Source organism: Lontra canadensis, unplaced genomic scaffold (genome assembly GCF_010015895.1).
Source record: "Lontra canadensis isolate GAN:19392208 unplaced genomic scaffold, GSC_riverotter_1.0 scaffold62, whole genome shotgun sequence".
NCBI classification, from domain to species: domain Eukaryota; kingdom Metazoa; phylum Chordata; class Mammalia; order Carnivora; family Mustelidae; genus Lontra; species Lontra canadensis.
In genome coordinates this window covers 558,019-565,069 of record NW_022631056.1, presented here as the reverse complement: position 1 = coordinate 565,069, position 7,051 = coordinate 558,019, and the positions used below count along the sequence as shown (strand labels likewise).

Here is a 7,051-nt window from a genome sequence, read left to right as displayed (position 1 = left end):
GAAAATGAAACCACAGTAGTCTAAAATCTTTGGAATGCAGCAAGTGTTTCTAAGGGGCAAGTCCATAGCAATACAGATATACGTTATGAAACAAACAAGTCTCAAATAAACAACCTAACCTTACATCTAAAGAGCTAGAAAAAGAACCAACATAATCCAAAGCTATGGAAGGAAGGAAATAATAAATATTAATGCAGAAATAAACAAAATAGAGACCAAAAAAAAAAAAAAAAAACCACCCCAAAAAACAAAACAAAACAATGAAGAGAATAGACCAGAGGAACAAGGAGCTGGTTCTTTGTAAAGATTAACAAAATTGATAAACCATTAGCCAGATCCCTCCAGAAAGAAAGAGGACTCAGAAATCAAAATCAGATATGAAAGAAGAGAAATAACAACTGACATATGCCAACACATGAGACAACCTAAAAGAAATGGATAAATTCTTAGAAACATATAACCTCCCAAAACTGAACCAGGAAAAAATACAAAATTTGAACTGACCTATTACCAGCAATGAAATTGAATCAGTAAACAAAAACTCCTAACAAACAAAAGTCCAGAGCTTCAAAAACTGAATTCAGCTAACGTTTAAAGAAGAGTTAACACCTATTCTTCTTAAACTATTCCAAAAAATAGAAGAGAATGGAAAGTTTCCAAATTCATTCTACAAGGCCCACATTACTCTGATATCAAAACCAAATAAAAATACTACCAAAAAAGGAGAACTACAGGCAAGTATCTCTGATGAGCATAGACACAAAAAAATCATCAAACAAATATTAGCAATATATTAAAAATATATTAAAAAAGCATTCACCATGATAAAGTGGAATTTATTTCTGGAGTACAAATATGGTTCAATGTTCACAAATCAAAGTGATACATAATATCAACAAGAGGATAAAAACTATAAGACCATTTCAGTAGGTGCAAAACATATATTAGACAAAGTACAACAGCCATTTATGATAAAAACCCTAAACAAAGTAGATTTAGAAGGAACACACTTCAACATAATAAAGTCCATATATAAAAAAAAATTCATGACTGCGACTCCTGATTGTGTCAGATGGAAAGCATCTGCCTTTGGCTCAGGTCAGGATCTCAGGGTCCTGGGATAGAGCCCTGTGTTGGACTCCCTGCTCAGCAGGGAGTCTGCTTCCCCTTTTCTCTCTGCAGCTCCTCCTGCTTGTGTGCTCTCTCTTCTCTCTCTCTCTCTCTGTCTCTCTCTCTCTCTCTAACAAATAAATAAATTCTTTAAAAAAAATCATGGTTAACTTCATACTCATTGGTGAAAACTGAACGTGTTTCCCCTAAGATCAGGAATAAGACAGGTATGTCCTCTGTCATTACTTTTATTCAGCATAGTACTGAAAGTGCTAGCCACAGCAATCAGACAAGAAAAATGGATAAAAGTCATTCAAATAGGTAAGGAGGAATTACAACTATCACTATCTTCAAATGACATGGTACTATATGTAGAAAACCCTAAGGACTTCACCAAAATAACTACTAAAATTGATCAATAAATTCAACAAAGTTGTAGGATACAGAATCAATATACAGAAATCCATTGCACTTCTATACATTAATAATGCAGCAGCAGAGAGAAATTAAGAAAACAGTCTCATTTACAACTGCACCTAATATTGTAAAATACTTTGGAATAAACTGAACTAAAGGGTTGAAAGACTTGTACTCTGAACACCATAAAACACTGATGAAAGAAACTGAAGATGACATAAACAAATGGGAAGATATTCCATACTCAATGATTGAGAGAACATATATTGTTAAAATGTCCATACTACCCAAAGAAAACTACAGATTTAATTCAATCCTTATCAAAATACCAACAACATTTTTCACACAACTAGAACAAATAATCCTTAAATGTATATGGAACCACAAAAGACTCCAAATTGTCAAAGCAGTCTTGGAAAATAACAAAACTAGAGGTATCACAATCCCAGTTTTTAAGCTATACTACAAAGCTACAGTAATCATAGTAGTAAGTTACTGGCATAAAAGTAGACACACGGATTCAATTGAGCAGAACAGAGAACCCAAAAATAAACCCACAATGAGATGACCAATTAATATTCAGCAAAGGAAGCAAAAATATTCAATGGGAAAAAGACATATTTCAACAGTTGAAGTTGGGAAAAGTGGACAGTTACATGCAAAAGAATGAAAGTGGACCACATCCTTATACCATATATACACAAAAATAAATCCAAAATGGATTAAAGACCTAAATGTGAAACTTGAAACCATAACAATTTTAGAAGAGAGCACAGGGTAATAATTCTTTGACAGTTGTGTAGCAACATTTTTCTATATATGCCTCCTAAGGCAAGGAAAACAAAAGCAAAAAGAGACTATAGGGACTACCTCAAAATAAAACCTTCTTCACAGCAAAACAAAAGACAACCTACGGACTGAGAGAAGATATTTATAAATGATATATTCAATAATGGGTTAGTATCCAAACTTAACCACTCAACACCAAAAAACCCACAAATATTCCAGTTAAAAAATGGACAGAAGATATGAACAGACTTTTCTCAAAGAAGACATACAGATGACCAACACACACATGAAAAGAAGCTCAACATTACTGTCAGAGAAATGAAAATCAAAACCACAATGAGATATTACCTCACAACTGTCTAAAATTAAAAGCACAAGAAACAACAAACATTGGCAAGGATGTAGAGAAAAAGAACCCTTGTGCACTATTGGTGGGAATGCTAACTGGTGCAGCCACTGTAGAAAACTCTATATACAGAGTTACTGCAAAAAATTAAAAATAGAAGTACCATATGATTGAGTAATTCCACTACTGTGTCTTTACTCAAAGAATATGAAAACACTAATTCAAAAACATATATGCACCTCTATGTTTATTGCAGCCTTATTATAATAGCCAAAAATATGGAAATAACCAAAGTGTCCTTTGACAGATGAATGAAGAAGATGTGCTATATATACACAGTGGCACATTACTCAGTTATAAAAAAGAATAAAATGTTTCCATTTGCAACAGCTTAGATGGATCTAGAGAATATAATGCTAAATAAAATAAGTCACAGAAAAACAAATACGAAACAATTTCAATCATATATGGCTTTTAAGAAAGAAAACAAATGATCAAAGGAAAAAAGAGATAAACAGGGATGCTTGGGGGCTTAGTTGTCTAAGTGTCTGCCTTTGGCTTGGATCATGTTGGCAGGGACCTGGGATCTAGTACCCCAGCAGGCTCCTTGCTCAGCAGGAAGCCTGCTTCTCTCTCTGCCTGCCCCTCCCCCTGCTTGTACTCACCATTTCTCTCTCTCTCTCTGACAAATAAATAAAATCTTCAAAAAAGAACTAGAGGGTATCATGCTTAGCGAAATAAGTCAATCGGAGAAAGACAACTATCATATGATCTCCCTGATAAGAGGAAGTGGAGATGCAACATGAGGGGGTTAAGGGGGTAGGAGAAGAATAAATGAAACAAGATGGGATTGGGAGGGAGACAAACCATAAGTGACTCTTAATCTCAAAACAAACTGAGGGTTGCTGGGGGGAGGGGGGTTGGGAGAGGGGAGTGGGGTTATGGACATTGGGGAGGGTACGTGCTATGGTAAGTGCTGTGAAGTGTGTACACCTGGCGATTCACAGACCTGTACCCCTGGGGATAAAAATATATGTTTATAAAAATAAAAAATTAAAAAAAAAAAAAAAAAAGACTGGGTGGTTCAGTCCTTAATTGTTTGCCTTCAGCTCAGGTCATGATCCCAGGGTCCCGGGATTGAGCCCCGCATCAGGCTCTCTGCTTCTCCCTCTCTCACACTCCCATCTTGTGTTCCCTCTCTTCCTGTCTCTGTCAAATAAATAAATCAATCTTTAGGGAAAAAAAAGAGAGAGAGAGAGAGGAGACAAACAAAAGATCAGACTCTTAAATATAGATGACAAATTGGTGGATACCCGATGGGAGGTGTGTGGGCAGATGTGTGAAATAGGTGAAGGAGATTAAGAGTATATTTGTCATGATGAGCATTGAGTAATGTATAGAATTGTTGAATCACTATATTGTACACGGACACTAATATAAAACTACATTAATTATACAGGAATTAAAAAATATATACATATATATAAAATAAAACAAAGACAAAATGGAACAAGAAAAATGACAAAAATCAAAAGCATATATTACAAAAAGAAGTGGAAACAATTTAATCATTAGCCTAATGAAGAAGCAACATTTCATTTTGTCTTAATGCCACAGGTACTACAGTTGAACTGAATACTAAATGCTCTTGGAAAATCTGCAAGTTATTCTCAGAATACTGACTTATCAAATACTGATCTAGAATGTCGTAATCTTCATTTGCTTTGTCTACCTACTTAAGTTCTAACCTTAAATCAAGTCTACCCATATTCTATATTTCTCTGCTAGTTCTTACTATTTTTTCTTAATATTTAAATTATTTTTATTTAAAAGACATGTATTTATTTCTATAATATTGCATATCATTTAAAATTATTTGATCTAAATAAACTAGTTTATTTAAAATAAACTAGTTTGAACATAACACTGTATGTTAATTATTCCTGAATTAAAATAAATGAATAAATAAATAAATTTATGTTCACTATCTTTAAACAAATAAATAAACCTTTTTGGGTATATTGTAGAAGGATACTAGCTCAAGAGTAAATTTCCATCTGTAGCAAACTTAAAAAATTAAATATAAACCTTAAAATTAAATTATGTCTCATATATAAATAATTTTAGGTCATCATATTGAAAAAAAATCTGCAAAAATAGTAAACCTTACCACTTCAAGTCTTCTAAAATGGAAAAAACTGACCACATTGAATGTTGGTGAGTTGTAGAACTAACTGAACTTTCATACATTGCTGCTTAGAGTTTACACATACAACTTTTAAAGTCAACTTTTAAAAGTCATTTCTGAAAACATTTATGGTATGTTTCAGCAATTGGACTCTGGGGAGAAAATGCACCCAATAGAAATCAAAACATGAACAAAAAAGATTTGTATAAGCTTTCATAGCAGCTTTATTGATAACTGCCAAAAGCTAAAAATAACTCAAATGCCAATCAACATGAAATGGATAAAATAATCATGTCACATTGAAATAATGGAATATTACTGAGCATTACAGAAGAATGAACTGCTGCGACACATAGCAATAGGGATGAATCTCATAATCATTATGTTGAGCAAAAAGAGACATAAGCAAGTATGTGGTGTATGATTTAATTTATAAAAAGTCTAAGAACAGACAAAACTAATATATGGTGATAGAAATAAAAACAGAGGTTGCTTACTGGATTGTTTGAAAGGAAGCATAAGGAAGCTTCCTAAGATGATGCCAATGTTTTATTTGTTTTATTAATATTACATTCAATGTTTTATTAATATTACATATTAAACTTGTCAATACTGTTTGATTTTTACACTTAATTTTATACTATGCATTCCTTGCTCTGCATATAATTTTTACCTCAGTAAAAGTAAAGAAATAGGATTTTCAATATGAAAAAAGAAGAAAAGAACTCTATCCAAGAAAAATGTTATCAAAAGCAGAATTTAACAGATTCTTATCAAATGTTTAATTATTACTGAACACAAATAAAAATAACAACACAAAGCAGTAACTGAAAAAAAGCAAGCAGTTGCTGTCCAGGGCTATTACATCTGATTCTGATTCCCTGTGATTTTCTAAGTGATTTTATTTTTAAGGTTTACCTTAGTACTACAGATTACTTTGGCTCCTAATGTTCAAGGCTGAGAGGGAAGAGTTGTTTGGGAAATGATTACAACACAGTTTAAATCTCCAAAATTTATAAATGTCCATTCATAAAATAAATGATAACTTGCCTTCCTCATCACCTCAGTCCTTTTTTCTTATGTTTATTACATCTCTTCCTCCAGTTCCAAGTGTCCCTATGTGAAAGCAACACAGATAATTCTTTAACGAAAGGTTGCTGAAGATTTTAAGTAAGCACTCAGATCATGGGTTCTCAACTTGGCTGCATGTTAGAATCACCTGGACAATTTTGAACTGGTAATGTCTGAGTCTCACTTGAATCCCACCCCCAGAAATTCCGACTTAAGTAGTGTGGGATATGGCCTCATCCAGTTAAAAGCTCTTTAAGTAATGCTGATAAACAGCAACATTTGGAAACCACTGGCTGAGAACTATTGTGTGTATCAGGGACAGAAACAGAGGTCCTAATACCTTACCCCTGAAAAAGGCATGTTTTGAGCAGTAAATTCTTTGGGCTCCTTGGGTTTTAAAAAATTAATGTCAAAATATGTGTGGAAAAAGCAATGGTAAAAATGGGGACATGTCACCTGGCACAGGTAAAACCTTATTAACCAAAGCCCTAGCAAACCAAACTTCAGCCACTTTCTTGATAATGGTTGGCCCTGAATTTACTCAGCAGTACCTGGATGATGACCCCAAACTAGCTGGGGAATTATTTTGAGTTGCTGAAGAACATGCACCATCCATCATTGTCTATTGATGAAATTGATACCATTGGAACAAAAGATATGACTCAAATTCTGGTAGTGAGAAATTCAACAGACAATGTTGGACCTGTTGAACCAGTTGGACGGATTTGATTCAAGGGGTGACGTAAAAGTTATCATGGCCACAAAGTGAATAGAAACTTTAGATCTAGCACTCATTAAATCAGGCTGTATTTAAAGGAAGATCGAGTTTCCCGTTCCTGATGAAAAGACTAAGCAACATATTTTTCAGATCCACAAAAGCAGGGTGGTGCTGGCTGATGGTGTAACCCTGGATGACTTGACCATGGCTACAGATGACCTCTCTTGGTGCCGGCATCAAGGCAATCTGTACAGAAGCTAGACTGATGGCTTGAGAGAATATAGAATGAAATTAACAAATGAAGACAATAAAATCTAAAGAAGGTGTTCATTATATTCAACAACAACAAACCCAAGAAGGCACCCCTGTGGGGCTCCATCTCCAGCAGACCACAGTTTCCTTAAGGAAATGA

The 7,051-nt window shown here is 34.0% G+C and overlaps 1 pseudogene; it reads left to right on the top strand.

The window, feature by feature from the left end:
• Positions 1-6,370: 6,370 nt before the first annotated feature.
• Positions 6,371-7,051, top strand: LOC116879618 (annotated as a pseudogene).